Source organism: Anolis carolinensis, chromosome 1, assembly GCF_035594765.1.
Source record: "Anolis carolinensis isolate JA03-04 chromosome 1, rAnoCar3.1.pri, whole genome shotgun sequence".
NCBI lineage: Eukaryota > Metazoa > Chordata > Lepidosauria > Squamata > Dactyloidae > Anolis > Anolis carolinensis.
The window spans coordinates 186,746,465-186,769,637 of NC_085841.1; positions in this window are offsets into that span (position 1 = coordinate 186,746,465).

A 23,173-nucleotide genomic window follows, 5' to 3' on the forward strand; every position below is an offset into this window, starting at 1 on the left:
GTGTGCATCCTTCTGCCAGAGTGCCCCACTTTCCATGATTCTGCTATCCCTAGCTATTAATGGATAAAACACATCTAGTTCTTTAAGGAGCGGCTTAAAGAACTAGGCATGTTTAGCCTGCAGAAGATAAGGCTGAGAGGAGACATGATAGCCATGTACAAATACGTGAAGGGAAGTCATAGGGAGGAGGGAGCAAGCTTGTTTTCTGCTGCCCTGCAGACTAGGACACGGAACAATGGCTTCAAACTACAGGAAAGGAGATTCCACCTGAACATCAGGAAGAACTTCCTCACTGTGAGGGCTGTTCGGCAGTGGAACTCTCTCCCCGGACTGTGGTGGAGGCTCTTAAGCAGAGGCTGGATGGCCATCTGTCGGGGGTGCTTTGAATGCTATTTCCTGCTTCTTGGCAGGGTGTTAGACTGGATGGCCCGTGAGGTCTCTTCCAACTCTACTATTCTATGATTCTATGATTCTATGACCATTAGTTCACAATCCTGCAACATTTCCATCACATATCTTAATGCAGTGGGTCCCTCCCACTTTTGTGCCTGCATTCCAGAAATCAAGAGACAGGGGAAGGATTCTTTTCCTATCCCCTTCACCCTAATTATTCCCAAAATGGGTGATTTCCTTTTTATATTATATATTACATTTGTGGAGTTTGTTTCCAAAAGGTACCAAATCCCCCTGAAAAATATTAAAAATGAATTATAGGTTGCAGCGCATTACTGGCTAGAAGTAGAATATTCTGTACATATCAAAACTATCAAAATATATGAAATCACTTCACAACAGGGCTTGGAAAACTACATTTTATAGCAAAAGAGTTCCTATCTTCAGCACATTTCTTTTAATTCCTATAAAATGTGTTTGGATGGATTTGGTACCTTTTATACAAGCTTCTGGACCACATCATGAGGAGACAGGAAAGCTTGGAAAAGATCACAATGCTGGGGAAAATTAAAGGAAAAAGGAAGAGAGGCCGACCAAGGGCAAGATAGATGGACGGTATCCTTGAAGTGACTGGCTTGACCTTGAAGGAATTGGTGGTGGTGACGGCCGACAGGGAGCTCCGGCGTGGACTAGTCCATGAGGTCACGAAGAGTTGGAAACGACTAAACGACTGAGCAGCAGCAGCATACAAGCTTCCCGTTTATATATGGCTTTTTGTTGTATTTAAATGCTGAAATTGCACAGCTGAGCTAAAAATTAAAATTAAAAATGAAGGGTCAGTCATAGTGCAAGACCATGAATGTGCAAATCAGTGAAGCTGTGCTATTGAAGAGAGTTAGGTGCTTAATATGCTGTGTTGTCAACAATATCACAGTTATAGTGGAACAATGGGTTTGTGTGATAAAGTCCTGTGTCTCACATTTGGGGGCCAAAATTTCAGGTTCTGGTATAGTACTCACCTGACAACTCTAGGCATCTACCAAAGGGGGGGGGGGGTGGAAATAACAATCAGTGGTCAGGTATTTCTGTTGTTTCCTCTGCTACAAAAATTATCAGAGGATATATATATTTATTTAACATCCCTTCCATATAGAGAATTTCCTTACTGTTCATTAGAGAGGTACTGTAGACTCTCACTTATCCAACACTCGCTTATCCAATGTTCTGGATTATCCAACGCATTTTTGTAGTCAATGTTTTCAATATATCGTGATATTTTGGTGCTAAATTCATAAATACAGTAATTACTACATAGCATTACTGCATATTGAACTACTTTTTCTGCCAAATTTGTTGTCTAACATGATGTTTTGGTGCTTCATTTGTAAAATCATAACCTAATTTGATGTTTAATAGATTTTTCCTTAATGCCTCCTTATTATCCAACATATTCGCTTATCCAACATTCTGTCAGCCCGTTTATGTTGGATAAGTGAGACTCTACTGTACTATCAAAATGGACAAAGACTGCTAAGGTTTGGGTTTTCATATATGCAGCTTGGGGGACGAGGCTTACATATTACACAATATTTTTTTATCCTAACTTAGAACTGGAAATAAAAGGTTGTTACATCTCCCATCACAGAAAGGAAAGAAGCTGAGATAATAATACATTGGAGGGTTGTTTCCTTCATTTGTTTTTTCTGTATGTTTAGACGGACATGGATAGTTTTATAAGCATTGCCCTCCGTATATCAAGTTGCAACATTTCAAATGTCCTCCACTAGCTGGAACACTGCATACAAATGCATTCTGATGAGCCAGATTAGTTATTTGTCACATATGTTAGCAATGCAAGAGAGAGTATTCATTCCAGAAATTAATCCAAGCAATCAGCCATAGGGAAATGGATGACAGTGACCAAGACCAGAAGGTAACAAAGGAAAAGCAAGGTGCCCCCCTCACTCTGTCCAAAGCACATATTTCTCTTTGGAATAGCAAATAAATAACTTAAGGGAATGAAATCATTCTTCTCGGATAAAGACTGCAGAATACAGAACACCCAGAGGTGAGAGGCTAAACCTAATTTCCTTTCTCTCTGTCCATATGCTTCACTCAGTGAAATAGCCACTGAACTGAGGACAGGAGACTCTCCAGGGATTTGCAAACTGCTTACCTGTGACCCATGGGAGAAGGAGAATGCATGGTCATAACCTTTGAGGCAATTTTCTCCAGAGGAAGGGCAAACCATTTTACTGATAATATACAGTGCTGCCAACCATGCCAAATTCTGTATTCAGCAAAGTTGGCTAAAGATACAAGACAAGCATGCTGTTCAGCTGGATTGAGGGGTAGGGGAGATTTTGGCTTCAATCACATTCAGTAAATCTAAAATCTTATCAGCCTCAAGTACAAGGATTGGAACCTTGATAGTCATCTCTGGTGGTACACATTGGGACAATGCAACTGTTTTGTATTCTTTATTGCTAGGTAAAGGTAAAGGTTTTCCCCTGACATTAAGTCCAGTCGTGTCCGACTCTGGGGGTTGATGCTCATCTCCATTTCTATGTCGAAGAGCCAGCATCATCCATAGACACCTCCAAGGTCATGTGGCTAGCATGATTGCATGGAGTGCCGTTACCTTCCCGCTGGAGAGGTACCTATTGATCTACTCACATCTGCATGTTTTTGAACTGCTAGGTTCAAAATTCTTCCCTACCTGCTTTTTCTATTTGATGTATGTTCTATTTTGATATAGACACTCTTTTTATCAGTTTGATTGTTTGCCCATTTATGTCCATATTTGATCTTTTAATGCTGTGGATGATTGTTTATATTTCCTACTCTCAATTATGTTTTTTAAATTTGGGCTTGTCCCCGTGGGAGTTGCTCCGAGTCCCTGTTGGGGTGATGGAGGCAGCATACAAAAATAAAGTTATTATTATTATTATTATTTTATTGTATGACACAGCAAACAAGATAAACATGCTGGATTTCATATCACAAAATCACAAGTCGAACACTTCCCAAGTGTCTAGAACTGTGTGATGTATTTTCGGATTATGCGTGCAGATCCCAGTAGGGTGGCCTTTTGCAGTTGACAGATCGTAATTTTGTCAATGTCTATTGTTTCCAAATGCCGGCTGAAATCTTTTGGCACAATACCCGCAGGTGCCACCTTGACATGGTGGTGAGGCTTAACCACTCCAATGATGACTGAGGGCTGTGCTGGCGGTAGTGTAACTACCGGCAGGTCCAACCAAGCCAGAGAGGCCTCAGCTCAGGAATGGAACTAAGAGCACCTAGCCCATTACCATTATGGAGAAACAAACCAAAACGAAGTCTATACTGGCTCGTTCGTCGCCCAGGATAAAAAGGACCGCAGTGGATGCTGCTGATTCTGGACATCCATCAACAAGTGAGCTACGGAATCAAAATACAAATGAACAGTCACAGAAGTGGCAAAAATATACAATGCCAGAAAACCACACTATTATTATTATTATTATTATTATTATTATTATTATTATTATTATTATTATTATTATTGGTTGGCAGAAGCTGGGGCTAACAGGGGGAGCTCACCCCGCTCCCAGGATTTGAACCGCTGATCTTTCAGCTAGCAAGTTCAGCAGCTCAGGAGTTTAATCTGCTGCGCCACCAGGGGCTCTTTATTGCTATCATGGCACTATTTCCAGAACCATAAATGACTGCCATCCAGTGACAGAGCTCTGTGCTCCTGCCGAGTGGGATGCTGAAGGATGATATGACCAGCCCATTTCTTTCAGTCAGCCATACTGGTTGGATCCAATAAGAGACTACTATGAAGATCTGGTCAAATCTTCATAGCAACATCACTCACTAGGGGAAGGAAAAATTGCTATACCATCCTGAATTGCCCTTCTTAGCAGCAATACAACACATTTCAATCACTCTGGAGATCTGGATTTTAAGGTAGGTTTGAAAGGTTGCATGAAGAGTTAAAGTGTATCACTTACATTGGGGCTACATGTTTGTTTCAGGGTCTCAGCCAACAACAGAAGGACTATGCCTTTCTACCTAAAATGCTAGGATTGGTCATGCAAGCTGCTATGCTTAAATCAATTGCATCGAATATAATGATGTCCCAAATCAGTAAGCTTCTAAACAAAAGCCAGATTTCCGTGAATTGACTTCTAATTAGGCTGCCAATAGCATCTGGCCATAACAACTAAGTGACAGCTTTGTATAGAGTACAAAGGACAATGAAGACAAAAGTAGAGAACATGTCAAAGGCACCTCCTATTTATGTTCTTTGGCTCACCTATAGGGTGGCATCAAACACCATGCAAGAGCATTCTACTTCATCTCTTTTTCCTACATCCCACTAAACTTCCTGGCAACTTTCTGGCAAACTTTCTTGGAACCATCCCTAATCCACCAGAGCAAGTTCACACTGAGAAGACAGGATAGCAAGAGAAGAGACTATTCATCCTATCACTGGTGGCCAGCATACTATCATAAAATCTTTCGTTTTGTTTCAGTATGAATGTGTCATTTCTTAAAATACAAAAATGCATTTAAATATATTTTCTGATTTCTGTTAGGGCTTTACACTTGGGCTATCAGCCAGTTTTGCAAACAGTTTCACATTTTACCAGATTGCATAAGCAGGTGTGCATTTACACTATAGGATTAATGAAATTTGGCACCACTTTAACTCCCATGACTCAATGCTATGGAACTGTGGGCGGTTGTAGACATCAGCTCGATTTGACAGAGAAGGCTACAGACCTTATAAAACTATGAATCCCATGATTCCATAGTATTGAGCCATAGTAGTTAAAGTGGTGTCAAACTTCAGTAATTCTATTGTGTAGATGCTAGAGTTGTGCATTTGTATGGAATTATTTTCATTTGTTTTATATCAGTTTTGTATTTGCTCCTGTTTCTGAAAACGGGGCACCTATACTAATAGAATGTTCATCTCGCTTACCAAAAAATGAAAATTTTCAGACCATTGGTAGCAATGGGAGGGCTTCTGAGGCTCACCCCCTCCCCACTCGGGTTTTGGGCTAGAAGGGGTTAAAATCTCCACACACTGAGGGCATTTCGACCCCTTTTAGCCCACCAACTTTTAAAACATTTGGGTCTTCCCCAGAATATTATTGTTATTAATAATATTAATATTATTAACACCCACTGGCACACATCAGTTGTCATGGTGAAGCAGCCCTCTCTCAGACCAAGCTTAGGGTCCCAGAGTTAGGGTCCCAATAATAACTATTGTTATTAATATTAATATTTTTATTAACACCCATTGGTACACATCAGCTGTCATGGGGAAGCAGACCTCTCTCAGACCCAGCTTAGGGTCCCGGAGTAACTATTGTTATTAATATTAATATTATTATTAACTGCCATAGGCACACATCAGCTGTCATGGAGAAGCAGATCTCTCTCAGACTCAGCTTAGGGTCCCAGAGTAACTATTTTATTAATATTAATTTTATTATTAACTCCCATAGGCACACATCAGCTGTCATGAAGAAGCAGATCTCTCTCAGACTCAGCTTAGGGTCCCAGAGTAACTATTTTATTAATATTAATTTTATTATTAACACCCATTGGTACACATCAGCTGTAATAGAAAAGCAAAGCAGCCCTCTGTCAGTACCTGCTTATTGTTACACGGCCCGAAACGAAAGGAAAACTAAAGTAAGCCCGTCATCATGCAACTTTCTCTTTCATGTCGTCTTTTTTTTCGTCCAAAATGGCATCTTAAGTTTCGTGCATCCAAATGGACAATACTAAATGAATAGACAAACGAAACAGATGAAACAAAAACTGTACACATCTCTAAGTAGATACACCCTAGGTCTCTGAGGGATCCTTCCACAAGCATTGCCCCTGGGTTGCACAGCAGTCCACGGGGCTCATGGGAAAACATGTGGACTAGCACCACTCTCCTTCTATCAGTCTGGAAGCCATCTCACAGAGTTGTGCTACTGTAACATTACATCAAGAGCTGGGCTAGAATACACCAGTTGCAAAGGGTAGCCCAAATGTGTACGCTCATGACAGTTACATATTCTTGTTTAGGAGTGACTTAGAGACTGCAAAAGTCTCCCAGTTTGCATTTATTGGGAAGCAAGCAATATGATTGATGAAGGTCTGCTCCCATGTTGATAGGGAAGCAGCAGCCTGACATTCCCATTTATCCACTGCATGTGAGTGATAGGAAGTCAATCAATGGCTTCCTGGACAATGAGAACAAACCTCCATCAATTACAGTGGCTACTTCTCAGTAAGTGCAAACAGGGTGGGGTGGGGGTGGCCAGGATTCACCATGTAACACTGTTGATGTAATGGTTATACATACATTTCTTGTAAAATATGCATTTGTAAAATAATTTTATTACAAAAGAAGTATTTTAAAAGCCCATACTGGCAAGCTTCCTGGGCCAAGAATTGTGCTGCAATATTACGAGAAGGGTGAAATCGAATGCGTAGCCACCATCCAACTCATTCATTATGTCAAGAGATATAGATCAGATTTATAAATAATGGGATGTTCAGAGATTTAATTCTAGAACCTATAGGTGCAATAGATGAGAAGGCTGTTGGTCTCATTCCAGTTGGACTCTGTTTATTTTCGTATCACCAGGAAGTTAACTGGAGGCAAAGGATGAGGTGACCTCCTCTTCCTTTACTGATTGTCAAGAAGACAAATTTTCAGGAGTCACAGATTCTCATCTCCTGCAGGAAGAAACAGAATATGAAAAAACGCCTCCTTTCACAAAAATATGAAAAAATACAAGAGCTCCATGTTTTTTGTGCCTAGTCAGCTAAGGAGATTATTAGTTATAATAAACACATATTCTAAGAAGGAACCAATCAAGAGAAAAATATCAATTTATGTTTTAAAAAATCAACTCAGCAACAACTTGGATTTCTACAGTGCCCCAGATGTTCTGCATGCATAATATCTAAGGCATTTGATGGTGTAATGAGGAGACAAGGGTCAGAGCACTTGTTAGCAGCTTCTTAGCAATGAGTGGAAATACTGCTTTTCACATATCATTCATCTCAATCTCATTTCAAACCTGTTTTTAACTCATTGTTTGGCCATTACAGTCAATGCATGGAGGAATCCCATTAATAGCCTGCAGAAAGCACTTTATTCTGCTAATTTTAATTGGTGTATATAGTGATATAAGTCATTTATAGGAAAATTGCTGTCTTTGTATAACAGCACTTATATTGCTGGGGAAAATGAACAATTTATTTAAAAAACAAAGTATTTTCTTCTAGTGTTGGCAATGGTGCAATAGTCGGAAGCGCTGCTGCAGAATATTTTGGGAGAATTTATATTTTTGTGAGTGTGCTGTGGGTGTCACTTACTATCACTTTATTTCCTTGTTCCCAAGCTGTGGGCCATTCAACTTCCAGCAAGCAGACTTTCCCACTTTCACCTTTTCGCTTCTTTTTAAAATATTCAATGTAGGTGCGCAGTTTTGCAAGTTACTCCTGGCACTGCTATGGATTTCCTTTGTTGCATAAGCATTTTCTTATTGCTTGTTATATCTCTGGGTGTGGTTGTTTTGCAAATGTTTCAGCTAGCCCTTGCATCGCAACCCCTTGCAGAATACACTAACGAGAAAATAGCTGAGAATTGCAAAATTCATATTTTTAATGTTAGCTATATTGGAGATACAGTAATTAACATGTACAGTGAAACCTTGAATTAAGAGTGCCTCAACCTAAGTGTGCCGTCCGCCAGACAATAAAAAAACTATAAAGCTGAAACGTGCCGTCCTTTATCCGGGCGAACTGCAAATCCCTATAAGCTGTCCTAAAAATATTGAACGACTGAGTCTGGAAGACTTCAAAAAAAAGGATGTTTATTCATACAAGGTTGTAAACCTGGCACAGATCTTAAAGTTACAGAAAATGAAACAAATTTCTATAGGTTTTAGTTACAGAATTATCCCTGGTTCCAGAAGGCAAAGGTGATTATAAAACCACTATACCCTAATCACGCTGTCTATATTAGAAGGAGAAACTCTTTCCTTCCCTATCTTTACAGCAAAGATTAGTTCTAGAAGCGACGGAATAACCCTGCTCCTCTAACTAGATTTCCTATTCCAGATCAGTATAATTCAATACTTATCTAATTTGGATAGGCTTAGATTGGCCTGATTTTGAGGATGATTTGTCCCAGTTAGCTTTGCACAGCTGCAGCACGTTGGAAGACTATAGCCAAAATGAGGCTCCAAAATGGAGACTAGACCCTGGTAAAAAAGGGCGGTCCTAAGATGTTGTACTCTTTGACCAATCATTGCAAAGAAAACTGCAGCCAGCTCTTGCAGACTCCAAGCCACTTTTCCTGGGCTTTTGCAGCCAGAGGCTGAAACAAAATGCAAAGGAGGGAAAACAAACAAACGACCAATAGGTAAGGCAAACCATCGTCCTGGGGGACGGAACACTCCCCGCTTAAATTCCCAGGATGCGGGAATTTACCACCCCAAAATACAAACACATTTGCACATATGACAATACAAACACTAGAACTTTAAACATCTCCAATAAGCAACACGAGGTCACTAATTGGTCTGTCCAAAATGGACACTTTGTCTCTGTTGCAAGTCTTTAATTGAACTTTCCTGACCTTACCGTCCGGGCAAGGAAAGGTCTTTAATACAATGCCCATGGGCCACGCATGGCGGGGCAAGTCTTTGTCCTTTAACAACACAACGTTGTTAACCTCAATGTTGTCCTGTGGGCTTTGCCAGATTCTTCTAGCTTGAAGCTGGCTTAAGTACTCAGCTTTCCACCTTTTCCAAAAGTGGTTGGCCAAGGACTGCACCTGTTTCCACAGGGCACGGTGAGTTCCGTCCGGAACTGGCAACATGATGTCCTTCCATCCTGGCACCTTTTGTGTCAAAATAAGTGCAGGAGTCAGTGGTTGTAAGTTCTCAGGGTCACTGGTAAGGGGAACCAGCGGCCGGTTGTTGATAATTGCGGTAACTTCCGCCATAAGTGTCACCAAAACATCATGCGTCAATGACCTATGACTCAAAAACATGGCATTAAGGATTTTGCGACTAATACCAATCATCCTCTCCCAAACACCACCCATATGGGAGGCGTGGGGAACATTGAAAGTCCACATAATTTGTTCAGTATTCGTAAAGTTCTGAACCTTTGGGTCTCTCCCAAACCTAGACACACAATTGAGTTCTTTGGTCGCACCTACAAAATTGGTGCCACAGTCCGACCGAATTGACTTAATTGGCCCTCTGAGGGCTATGAACCTTTTCAATGCGTTTAAAAATGATGAAGTGTCCATTCCTTCTATGACTTCTATATGGACAGCTCGTATTACTAAACAAGTAAACAAAACTGCCCACCTCTTGTTATTTACAACACCACCCCTGGTTTTTCTGGTAACAATTTCCCAAGGACCAAACACATCGATTCCCACATGGGAAAAGGGTGGGTCTGTCAAAGTCCTATCCTGAGGTAGTTCTGCCATTAACTGACTTTGACAGTTTCGCCTAAGGCGCCTGCATTTAACACATTTGAAAATACAACTGTTGACCAACCTTTGGGCATTAACTACCCACAGACCTTCATTTCTAAGGGCTGCCTCAGTTAGAGTTCTACCCTGATGATGGATCCTTTCATGGTGATGCCGAACGAGCAGCAATGCAGTGTGACTATTAGGGGGTATGATGATGGGGTTTTTTATGCACACCTTGAGTTTAGCCTTGGCTAACCTTCCTCCAACTCTCAAAATACCCTCCTTGTCTAGAAATGGGTTTAACTCATTTAGAAGACTTTGATTAGGGATGTTGAGCCCTTGCTCTAGCCTAGCTATTTCCTGCTTGAAAACAGATCTCTGCACTGACTTGAATATGACGCTCTTAGCCTTTATCATATCCTGGACCTGTAAAGGCTCACTATCTTTGCAAGCTAAACGATGTATAAGCCTAGCAACTGCTCTAAGAAGACTGTGCCACTCCGAAAAACGTTCAAAACGGTGTGGTTCCAGGCAAGATCTTTGGCCCATCTTGATTTCTGTGGTCATCTTGCAAACTTTCACCTCTGGAACGGACTCGGGCAATTCTGTATTTTCGGTGGGAGAAAAGGCTGATGGAAAATTGACTTCGGTCAAGCATCTGGGGCCTGTCAGCCAACTTGAACTTAACACTCGTTGAGCTGAAGCTCCTCTGGAAGCGATGTCAGCTGGGTTGTCGCTGGTGGCGACATGGTGCCACTGGCTAGGCGTAGAACTGGATAGAATGTTGTTGATTCTATTAGCCACATACACCTTAAATTTCTTGGTCATGTTGTTAATGTAACCAAGCACAATTGTACTGTCTGTGTGAAAATAAACATCCTGGAACAAGTTTCCTATCTCTTGCTGTATGATGCGCCATAGCTGTACTGCAAGCACTGCTGCACACAGTTCCAGCCGGGGTATAGAGGTTCCCATAGGAGCTATTTTAGCCTTTGCCATGATGAATCCTGCGTGACAAAAATCTCTGTCCTTTTGTCGCATGTATGCCACAGCTGCTATAGCTCGCTCAGATGCGTCACAGAAGATGTGAAGTTCTGTGGTGGGTTCTATCATTACCTTGCAGGGCACAAATTTTCGGGGAACTGTGATGGTTTCCAGGCCTTCAGCTTGGGCAGTCCAGTTTGACCAAGCTGTTTTTATTGATTGAGACAGCTCTTGGTCCCATCCTATTTTTTCTTGGATCACCTGTCTGAACAGAAGTTTAGCAGTGATCAGGACAGGAGCAGCTATGCCTAAGGGATCAAATATCCCATTGATGGCGGAAAGCATCTGTCTCTTAGTGTTCACAAACTGAAATTTAGATGCTCTTAACGAAAGATGGTCCGATTTTACATCCCAGAGAAGTCCTAAACTAGACTGGGAGCTTAACCCTTTGAATAACTCATGAACATTGCTTTCCGCTAAGTCTTCGGAGGGAAAGGCTTGCAAGATTTGTCTGCTGTTGGATAATAGTTTGTGCAGGCGAATGTTGGCACCTTTTAACAAAGCCTGCAGCTCGTGCACTATTTGGATGGCTTGATGAACGGAGTCAAACGAAACCAGAAGATCATCCACGTAGAAGTTGTGGTTAACTATGCTGGCGACTTCTGGACTGAACTGGTGCCCAAACTCATCTGCGGTTCTTTTGAGGCAGTAGTTCGCAACGGCTGGAGACGGGGTATTTCCAAAGACATGTACGCGCATCTGAAAAACCCGAACGTCACACAAATTTTGAGTGTCCGCGTACCACAAGAACTTGAGGTACCTGCGATGATCAGGACGAACTAAAAAGGCGTAAAACATCTTGTGGATGTCTGCAATAACAGCAAACTCTTTCTCTCTAAATCTCAAGATGACTCCGAGCAAACTGTTTAAAAGATCTGGTCCCTTTAGCAAAACATTATTAAGAGAAATGCCTTGGCATGTGGCACTGGCATCGAATACAATTCGGACCTTGTTAGGCTTTTGGGGATGCGTGACTTTATGGAAAGGCAGGAACCAGTTTTCTTCATTGACCTCACTTTGATCAGAGACCTCGGCGTAGTTACTTTGGAACATGTCTTCCATAAAGCCAACGATTTGCTCTTTTACCTTGGGGTCTTTCTGCATCTTCTTCTTCAGTGACCAGAGTCTATTTTCTGCCACATGCCTGTTGTTTGGCAAAGTGGGTTTTTCTGCTTTAAAAGGCAGAGGGGCTATCCAATTTCCCTCTGGACTCCGGGAAACTTGAGAGTTCATGATCTCTAAAAACCTCTGTTCATCTTTGGAAAGCGCTGTAGTTTCATCCCTTTCGGAGACTTCAAAGATGGAAGAATACTCTGGTGTTATCCCCTGACAATAGACCGAGATATGACTCAAACAGCTATGCATTAGTGTGGGGCGACTGCCTTGAAGCACGTGCGCTTGACGAGTGCCCACCGACGATGGAGGGTGCATCCTATTTATGCACACTGGGCCTGTAACTGTCCAGCCTAGTGGTAGCAGCTGAGCAATGGGCGCCCCTGGAGGTCCCTTAACTTGGTCGTTCACATAGAACAAGTTCGGACAGTCCGCACCAAGCAGAAGGGCAATGTCCACATCTGGACGGAAAGCAGGTAAGGCGTTCTTCAGCCTTCGCAAGTGAGGATGGGCTTCCACGACTTCTCTGGTGACAATCTGCCTTTTGTTCCGGGGAATAGAGGAACACTCAATGAGGTCTGGTAACTCGAACAGTCTCTTCTGGTCACAAGAGGAGACAACAAAGCCGGATGCTATGCGACCCTGCAACTTCTTCTTCCCTACACAGGTGGACATGGTGTAGTCGACCGTCTGGGTTTTTATGTCAAACAGTTGGAAAAACTCTGGAGTCGCCAGGGAGGCGTCGCTTTGTGAATCCAAAGCCACGTAAAGTCTCTTTTTAAGCCAAGGTCTTCTGGCTGGATATACATCTGCTAGGCAGATGGGATGGCAGACTCTAAGCTGGTGCGCGTCAGAGCATAGTTTAGTGCAGGCGACCGATGGAGCATCCTCCTGCATCCGTGACGCGGCCTGCGTGTTGGTGGCTTCAGTAGATGACCCTTTTTTGGAAAACGTGTCCCCTTTGGCGTGGGAGACAGCGTCAGAGTTGTGCATCGCGGTGCAATGCTTAAGGCTGTTACACCTTGCGCATTTGACGTCCTCTTTGCAGTTGGATGCAAAGTGAAGAGTTGCTCCACAGCACCTAAAACATATGCCCAGCTTCTGAACAATCTGTTGTCTTTCTTTATAAGGCTTCTTGCCAAATTCCCGGCAGTTGGCCAAACTGTGAGGCTTTTGGTGAATGGGGCAGAGCACCTCCTTCACCTCTGACTTGGATTCGTTGGCCCTGTGCTGAATTTCAACAGCCTTAACACTAACCGGTCTTTTGGCCTCTCTGGACGGTTTTTTCTCCACTTTAGGTGCCTTCTCTGGCTGGGTCCCTTGGTATAAGGTGGGGAGGCCCGTCTGCGGATCATTCCTTTCTCTGGCCGCCCTGGTGATGAACTGGACCAAATGAGAAAATGGAGGGTATGCCTGGGAGTGGGCCTCCTTGTAGTTGAAGACCTCCTGTCCCCAGCGTTCTTGCAAAGTGAAGGGCAGCTTGGTCAAGATCTGCCTCTGGGACAGGTGCTGATCGAGGCACCTCAAACCGGGCAGTTCTGGATTCTCCTTGGCCGACTCTAATTCCGTAAGGAGATCGCTGAGGTCCCACAAGAGTTTGAAGTCTTTGAGTTTTAAAGCTGGGAACCTTTGGAGCTTGTCCATAAGAGATGCTTCAATCTCTGTGCTGGCCCCATACCTCTGCTGCAACCTGGCCCAGGCCTTTTCCAGGGCTTTGTCGGGATCGGCTACGTGGGCTGCGTAGATCTTCTTAACTTGTGAGGATGAGGCTGGGCCCAACCATGCAGCCAGAAGAGTCAGTTCTTCCTCAGGCAATAACTTTAAGTCTCTGATTGCTCTCTGGAAGGTGGCCTTCCAGAGAAGAAATTCCTCAGGCTTGTCCGAAAACTTTTCGACACCCTTGTCCTTAAGATCTCTTCTGGGGCTTCTGATGATGGAGACAAGCTGGGACTCTGGCGTCGAAGGGAACAATTGAGGAGTTTGCTGTTGTGGAGTGGACTCCCACCGTGCACCTTGCGTCAACCTTTGGCCTCTTGGAGGGATGACATCGACCACTGACGAATCGATGGCTCCCTGTGCAGCTGTCTGTAGGGGCCAACTAGCACTCGGCCTTGAGGCCCTGATTGACTGACCTAGGGTTTTAGCAGGAGGCACAGGTAGCTCGAGCAAGGGTGAGCTCCCCGCTATGACGCTCTGCTCTGCAGGAAACTCAAAAGTGACTTTGGGGCCCTGCTCTGGGTAAGGAGAGAAGTCTTCCTGTTCCTCATCCGAAAACTGGCTGTTCATGCTGCCAAGGTGCGCAAACACTTTGGCAGAAGGATCCTGTATTGGTAACTGGCTTACATTTTCTTCTGTGAGTGGCTCAATTAGGGCTTTGGCCAAAGTCTCAGCCCTTACCCTTTTGGCTGCGGCATCCATCTTTATTCTAAGCATCTCTATACGAGCCTGTTCTATTTGCATTTCGCTTTGTCTATGGGCCTGTTCTATTTGCATTTCGCTTCGTCTATGGGCCTGTTCTATTTGCAGTCGTTGCTCTTCTTCTTTAAAGGGAAGGGTGAGATCAGCTGCCTTAGCGTCAGCCTCCGCCCCCGCCACTTTACTCTGCAGCTCCAGACGTGCAGCCTCCTTAATGTGCAAGGCAGCTAGGGAAGAGATGGCACTCCCAGCAGCAGAAGACTTGCTAGAGTGGCTATGTTTAGACGATGCACGCTCCCTTAGTTTAGATACCTGGCTAGAGCGGTTGGACTTAAGACTAAGTGCCACAGCAGGTGATTTTAAAAGATTGGTCTCATGGCTGCATAAGGAAGCTAGGATTGCCCTCACCCTATTTTCTTTCTCATTAGTGTCAGCTAAAACACTCACTATTTCTAACTCTGAATCCTTGGCGTTAATGCGCTCGAGGACCTGGACTATCTTAGACACCAAACCCCTCCAAAGACCGAAGGTCTCTTCAAGGTCTGTCTGTAATATGGATGGCACCCTTGTAATACCCAAGCTCTCTATTCTGCCCATTAATGTTACAATGCGCTCCCATGCCGAACCTAACCTCACATGGAGGAGCTCCTTTTCATCTATTAGATGGGCTAGCATCTTGGCTGAAGGGTGCTTTATCCTTTGGGGCCTTTCATTCCTAATTTCAGCCTCAGAAGGAGATATACCATTTGTATCATCTTGAAATTGCATAGACATTATATATTCTTAATAGCAAGTAAATTTACAACAAAGGCAAATGCAATATATAATACAATGCACAGCACTTAACCATAGCAATATATATCACTAAGTAACTATACTTTACAAAGATTGTGACCTTTGGCGCCAGACTTTGGTGGGCAAGCTGCAAAATGCCAACTGACAGCAACTTGCCACTTGATACCTCCCTTGCCCGAGTGACGTAAACTGCCAAAATGGCGACTTCGCCAAATTTTCAAGCACCTTGTGCTCTGCGGCTCGAGGCCTGCCGCCGAAGGAGCACCGAGGCTGGCTTTGGAAAGGAGGAGAGAAGAGACGCCTCCTCCCCTCCGTGAAGGGAGGTCACCACCGCAGGACGATGAGACAGGTCACCGCCGCAGGTCGATGAAACAGGTCACCACTGCAGGTCGATGAAACGGGTCACCACCGCAGGACGATGAGGCAGGTCACCACCGCAGGATGATGAGGCAGGTCACCACTGCTGGACGATGAGGCAGGTCACCACCGCCAGGCGACTGTCCCGGCCGAGATCCTAGCCACTGTGAAGACTCAGCCAGAACTTTCTTTCGGAGTTGCCAGGCTTATCTGGGTCCCGGCCTGGTGCTTCTGGACTCACCACCTCCGTGTGAGCCCAAGAACTACTGCTGGAGCTCCGCGGCTCGATGCCTGCCGTCGAAGGAGCTCAGGGTAGATTGCTGGGTTTTGCACAGCTGTGCAATTGCAGAAGCAGCCGCGGGGCTACTCGCACACACGCGAGCTGAAGAGCAGGATACTGCAGAGGCTGAAGGAATGGAGCCCCACTCTCTCACTTGCCTATCGGCCTGGCAGCAAGCTTCACTGCAACAGACCAACAAAAGCAAAGTCTCTATGGCCGTGCAGGCTAGCTCAAGCGGAAAAACCGCTGATCGTCCTCAAAACTGTGCCGTCCGCCAGACAATAAAAAAACTATAAAGCTGAAACGTGCCGTCCTTTATCCGGGCGAACTGCAAATCCCTATAAGCTGTCCTAAAAATATTGAACGACTGAGTCTGGAAGACTTCAAAAAAAAGGATGTTTATTCATACAAGGTTGTAAACCTGGCACAGATCTTAAAGTTACAGAAAATGAAACAAATTTCTATAGGTTTTAGTTACAGAATTATCCCTGGTTCCAGAAGGCAAAGGTGATTATAAAACCACTATACCCTAATCACGCTGTCTATATTAGAAGGAGAAACTCTTTCCTTCCCTATCTTTACAGCAAAGATTAGTTCTAGAAGCGACGGAATAACCCTGCTCCTCTAACTAGATTTCCTATTCCAGATCAGTATAATTCAATACTTATCTAATTTGGATAGGCTTAGATTGGCCTGATTTTGAGGATGATTTGTCCCAGTTAGCTTTGCACAGCTGCAGCACGTTGGAAGACTATAGCCAAAATGAGGCTCCAAAATGGAGACTAGACCCTGGTAAAAAAGGGCGGTCCTAAGATGTTGTACTCTTTGACCAATCATTGCAAAGAAAACTGCAGCCAGCTCTTGCAGACTCCAAGCCACTTTTCCTGGGCTTTTGCAGCCAGAGGCTGAAACAAAATGCAAAGGAGGGAAAACAAACAAACAACCAATAGGTAAGGCAAACCATCGTCCTGGGGGACGGAACACTAAGAGTGTTTGAGTTAGGAACCATCACTCAATCCAGGTTTTGCTTTGGCATACAGGCAGCATTTTGAGTTAAGAACTAGTGCCAGAGGGAGCACTAGCACAGGAGTACAGGGCTTTAGGGCTTTGACAGAGCAACCTCTGTGCCTTGTGCTCTTGTCCACTTTGTGAAATTGCTGTCTGCTTTGCTCTTGGCCGCACTGAGGAACTATGAGATAGTTGATTTTTTGTGGTTTTATTTCTGGCATGTCTGACTTCATGAAAAGAGAGAGAGGGAGAGAACCAGAGAGGGAGGGAGGCTGGAATGAGTCCAGGATGAAGAAAATGATGCTTCTGCCTCTTCACTTTGTGCTTCATGCTTCCTTACCACAACTTTGTGGATCTACCATTGTGCCACAACTTTGTGCATCTGCCATTTTAAAGTTGACCTTTCTTTTGTTATTGTTCCATATGAATGTGCATGTATACATTATTTGTTATTTATAAAGTACATGTTCTTATTTAAAAACATGTAACAAAAATTGGGAGGGGGGATTCGGGGCCAGAACAGATTAATAGAATTTCAATGTGTAAATTTGCTTTTGCGATAAGAGTGATTTGAGCTACGAGCTCAGTCACAGAACAAATTGAACTCTTAACTCAAGGTATCACTGTACTTAATAATTTTATGATAATAACTTTTTTCTTATATCCCACCCCATCTCCCTGAAGGGACTCGGTGTGGCTTACATGGGGTCCAAGCCCAGTGGAACAAAAATTTAAAAAATCACCATAAAATACATTTGTATTACAAGGCATTAACCACATAAAACATGTAAAACATCATAAAACATGAACTCAACAACAGCTGATAACCAGTAGCCAAGCACAGTAGACATAGTCAGAGCTAAGAAGTCAGGCCAGGACTCATGTAATATACTACAGAGACAGGCTGGTAATAAAGTGCAAAGGCTAGATATTAAGTAGGATTAGAAAGGCCAGGTCAAATTGTTAAACTGATTAGTCAAAGGCACATTGGAACAACCAAGTTTTTAGGTCGTTCCAGAAGGTGGTCAGGGTGGACTACCCTGGCCACCCTGGCCACCTTCCAGAAAGACCTAAAATCTTGGTTGTTCTAATGTGCCTTTGACTAATCGGTTTAACAATTTGACCTGGCTTTTCTAGTCCTACTTAATATCTAGTCTCTGGGGAGGAGTTTCAGAGCCGGGGAGCCACCACCAAGAAGGCCCTCTCTCTCGTCCCCACCAACTGCTCTTATGATGGAGGTCTGAGCGAGAGAAGGACCTCCCCAGCAGATCTTAATGTTCACACAGGTTCATAGCAAAAGATGCAATCCCAATCGCAAAGATAGGCTGGACTCAGACTGTAAAACTGTAAAAGTGTATTATTGGACAACTGCAAAGTCATACGGTAATGAAGTCATGAAATGGCAGACTCTCCTAAGAATAATTCAGATCACACGATTGTACAGTCTTTTTGGTTAAAAATGGGGAGCATTGGACAACAAGGGGTATTGCATGGATTGGGAGAAATTTTCTACAAAATGGTGCACAAAACCAAACATGCAGTCAGCTTTTGGAAAGCATTTTCAGGAAGATGGTGTAATAAGATGAGGGGATATTCAGGCCTATTCCTGTTTTCTATGATGCCAGAAGACACTTTGAGAATATCATGCAGTAATCTTCTCCAGCACCAGATATCAGCAAAGCTGCACAACAAGACTCTTCCTCAACCTTTCAGTACTCAGGCAGTCACTTTTTAATATCATTCTGGCATGTAATTGCCCAACTATTATGTGTGTCTGTGCATGTGTATCAGTGCCTGAAATAAAGACAAAAATACTTTCTGCTGATTTCTAAAGATGGAGGACCAGTGGGGGTAGGAAACAATCAAGAACACCCATTACCTCATTACACTATCAAATGCCTTAGATATTATGCATGCAGAACATCTGGAGTGCTGCAGAAATCCAAGTTGTTGCTGATTTGATTTCTTAAAAGACAAATGGATACATTTTTCTTGATTCATTCCTTCTTAGGATAGGTCTTTATTATATCTATGAATCTCAACGTTTTTCTCCCGACAAAGCCAAGCGCACCCACAGCTAACCTGATGACACTGCTGCATTTTTTCTTGTAATGTTATAAAATTATGGGGCACTACAGCAATGGCTCCAATTGCCCTCTGTTTCTCTGTCAGTTCCTTCCACTACCCTTGCCCACTGGGTAAGAATTGAATTCTGCTTCCATCAAGTCAATAGTTTATTAATTCATTGGTCTGTTTAATGTTATACCTTTCTCCCAACACTAGAGCTTGGAGGGAATCTCATCAAGACTGAAGTAAAAAAAAAGTATATATAGAAGCACACACAAAACACAAACCAACATCCTACACTATGACAGTAGAGAGTAAAGTACACCAGGAGGTCTAGGAAGATGACAAACAAAAGCACAAACTATATCATGCAAGCTTTTAAAGCTCCACAGGCTTCTTCACTAGGCAAAGGTGTTGAAAATCATAGAAGAGAAGAAGAAAATGACAATGTTAGAGTCACAGGCGTACATTTTGTCAAGATGTTATTTTTGCTGTTGTCAGCTAAGAAAGACTGTAGGCAGAGGTGCTGAATTCATTCAAATAAAAAGAGCACATGCGGGCATATGTCACTAAGAGGACACCAGCCACAATATTAAATCACACTTAAACAAGTTATGATATTAGAAGACAAAAATCCATTAAAATCACACTAGTAAAGAATGTCAACATTCCTTCCTTAGTGGCCAGTCAACTACCAGAAGTCCATATGAATGAAAATGTAAAAGTAACAGTTGGCAAGCTTTGTAACTTTTACAGGGATACACTACTTTTCCAGGGGGCTATCTTTCTGAGTATCCTTATCTGGCAGGATGATATTTGGGATTGGGGAGATGTGGCAAGTTCCATTTCCCCTACAAGTACTTGTTGCTTTCATGAGCTTTTTGTCTTTCAGTGCTTCTGGCGTAAACAAAATGAATTTCTCTTGAAAGCAGCCACCTCAGTCCTGCCTCCTAAGTGGTGCCACAGATTCCATTCTCTTGGAAGTGAACCAAGGAGTAGAGCCTGTGGCTTGCTGCCAGGATGTCTAACAGATACCTGGCTTGTGCGTGATGGATATTATTGTCAGCGGCTCTTGGTTACCCTGCATAACAGCCAAGCAGGACAGCTAGAGACTTTGCACTGAGAGTCTGCCTTTCAAAAGAAGTCATGTCTCTGCCTCCAAGGGCTCCCTGCTCAGAAATGACTTGAGCCTTTCCAGCTGCACAGCCATGGGGAGAGGCAGGACACATCTGCACGTACTGCCATTTAAGGACACACAATCTGTTACTGCACGCATTTGTCTCAGTAGAAAACGTGAGCCCTGGGTTTTTGTTGGAGATGGGGACCACTTTGCTGAGATTACATTTTAATCATCAAATATTTGTCTCTTTCCTCTCAGAGAGCAGCAGAACACAAGGAGAATGACAAAATCTGGGATGTTGTTTCTAACTTGCAAAGGAAGTAAGAGCTCTATACAGGCATGTAGCCGGGGGGGGGGGGGGGGGGGGGGGCTTGAGGGGCTTCAGCCCCCCCCCCCCCCAAATTCTCAGGTTGGTCCGCGAGAAGGCCTTACATTTATTATTTAAACTGTTATGTTTATTCATATCATGATCTGATCACCATGCTCAATATATCCGATATGAATGGGGGTATTAGGATAACGATACAAAAAGTTTGCTAGGACAAATCCCCTCTCACTCAGACTCAGCCCCCCCCCCCCCCAAAACCAAAATCCCAGCCCCTCCCGAACCAAAATCCTGGCTACGGGCCTGGCTCTATATGTATAGAGCTCATCAGTATAGTTGGGGCATGGGAAAACCCAGGCCCGGGGGCTGGATGCGGCCCCCTGGGCTCTTTTCCTCAGGCCTTCCTGTCTCTCACCATTCTATCCTTCCTTCCTTCCTTCCTTCCTTCCTTCCTTCCTTCCTTCCTTCCTTCCTCCTTTCCTCCCTCCCTCCCTTCCTTACCTCCCTCTTCCTCCTTCCCTCTTTCTCCTTCCTTCCTTCCTTCCTTCCTTCCTTCCCTCCCTCTTTCCTCCCTCCTTCCTTCTTTCTTCTTCCTTCCTTCCTTCCTTCCTTCCTTCCTTCCTTCCTTCCTTCCTTCCCTCTTTCCTCCCTCCTTCCTTCTTTCTTCTTCCTTCCTTCCTTCCTTCCTTCCTTCCTTCCTCCTTTCCTCCCTCCCTCCCTTCCTTACCTCCCTCTTCCTCCCTCCCTCCTTCCCTTCCACCCTTCCATTCTTCCTTCCTTCCCTCTTTCCTCCCTCCTTCCCTCTTTCTCCTTCCTTCCTTCCTTCCTTCCCTCTTTCCTCCCTCCATCCTTCTTTCTTCTTCCTTCCTTCCTTCCTTCCTTCCTTCTTTCTTTCTTTCCTTTCTTTCTTTCCTTGTCTTTCCTTCTATCTTTCATTCCTTCCCTTCCCTCCCTCCATTTCCTTCCTCCCTCCCTTCCCTTCCCTTCCCTTCCTTCTCTCTTTCTTTCCTTCCTCCTCCCTCCCTTCCTCCCTTATCTCCCTCTTTCTCCCTCCATCTTTCCCTTCCACCCTTCCACCTTCCTTCCTTCCCTTTTTTCTTTCCTTCCTTCTCTCTTTTCTCCCTCCCTCCCTTCCCTCCCTTCATTTTCTTCCACCCACCCTTCCTTCCCTCCATCCTTCCCTCCATTCCTTCTCTTTTTCCTTCCTCCTTTTCTCCTGGGGGATATTTAGCTGGGATAAGAGAAGATAGAGAGGGGAGATGTTTCAAGATTGAAAAGGGTATCCCATTGAGGAGGAGGGAGGAGGAAAACTGGCTTTCTGCTTCTCTAGAGACCAGTGCACAAGGGAGCAATGGGTTCAAATGTCAGGGAAAGAGATTTGACTGAAAAGATTAGGAAGAACTTTCTGAGAGTAAAAGCTGTTGGACAGGTTTCATTGTCCGTTATGTGAGAACAATGACATCTTAAGGCACTCAGGACTTTATCTTACAAAGTACATAGGCTGGCATTGTAGTAAAATCGTCCCTTTTAGTGATGGCCTTTATTGCACAATGTTGTGTGCATTCCAATGCCAGTCTGCGTCCTCCCTGTGATTAACCCATCCCATACCACTGATGGACAAACCCCTCAATTGCTGCCAATTGCACCACATTGCTATCACCTATCTGATGCAATGGGGTTGTTCTGCTTCTTTGCTGACATGCTGCTGCCACCAAAGTGATGTCATGGGGTGGGTTCTCCTCTTTTCTCACTCTCCCCTCTTGCTGCCTTACTATTCCTAGTAATCTTTAAATGTTCAGTAGTATTTGGCTTTTTAAATCCTCCATTCATGGATTTGCACCATTGCTGTTACATTTTTTAACAACAATGTTGTAGTGTAAGTGTGGGAGGGTGAAGTTATGAGGTCATATGGAAGCAAAAGTGCAGGACCACAGATGATGATGATGATGATGATGATGATGATGATGATGATGATGATGATAATTCTTACTTGCCTCTCCTCATGGCGGCTTACAACATTGCTAAAGATGCACAGTCATCTAAAAACACTCTACAAAATACACATATTAAACCATATTTCAACAAAATACATATTAAAATAAACAGAACAAAGATGCAAGTTTAAAATTCATGTTTAAAACTGGCTGGGTAGGCCTTCCAGACAAGTTAGGTCATTAGATGGTTTCAAATTTCTGACAGCTCATTTAGCTGTCAGAGCTCTTCCAAGAGGTCATTCCACAGTCTTGGGGTGGCTGATGAAAATATCTTCTAGGTGATGGTGGCCAGTTGGGTTCTGGCACGCTGGAGTAGTCCCCGCCCCACACACACTTGAGGACCTAAGTGTTTGGGGCGGATTGTATGGAGGAAGATGTTCCTGTAGACAACCTGGACCCAAACTATGTAGGGTTTTAAAGGAGAAAACCAACATGTGGGGCAAATTGGAGAGACATGCAACAGTGAGGGTGGTCATGCTGGTATGAAGTCATGATCGGTTACTGCGCAACTGCCATGGAATAACGGCTTCATTAAAAAATATATTCTTATTCTTTGTGTATAATATTTGTTCTCTTTTTTTAAAAAAATCATGCAAACAGAGCACCAGAGATATTTAAAAACACCCTTAAAATAGGGGAAAAAACAAGCAGAAACAGGAGGCGTCCTTGACTCAAGAAAGACCATGGGTATGTATGATCTTCAAGTAACCTACTGACTAATGGCAAATCTATGAATTTCACAGGATTTTCTCAGTTC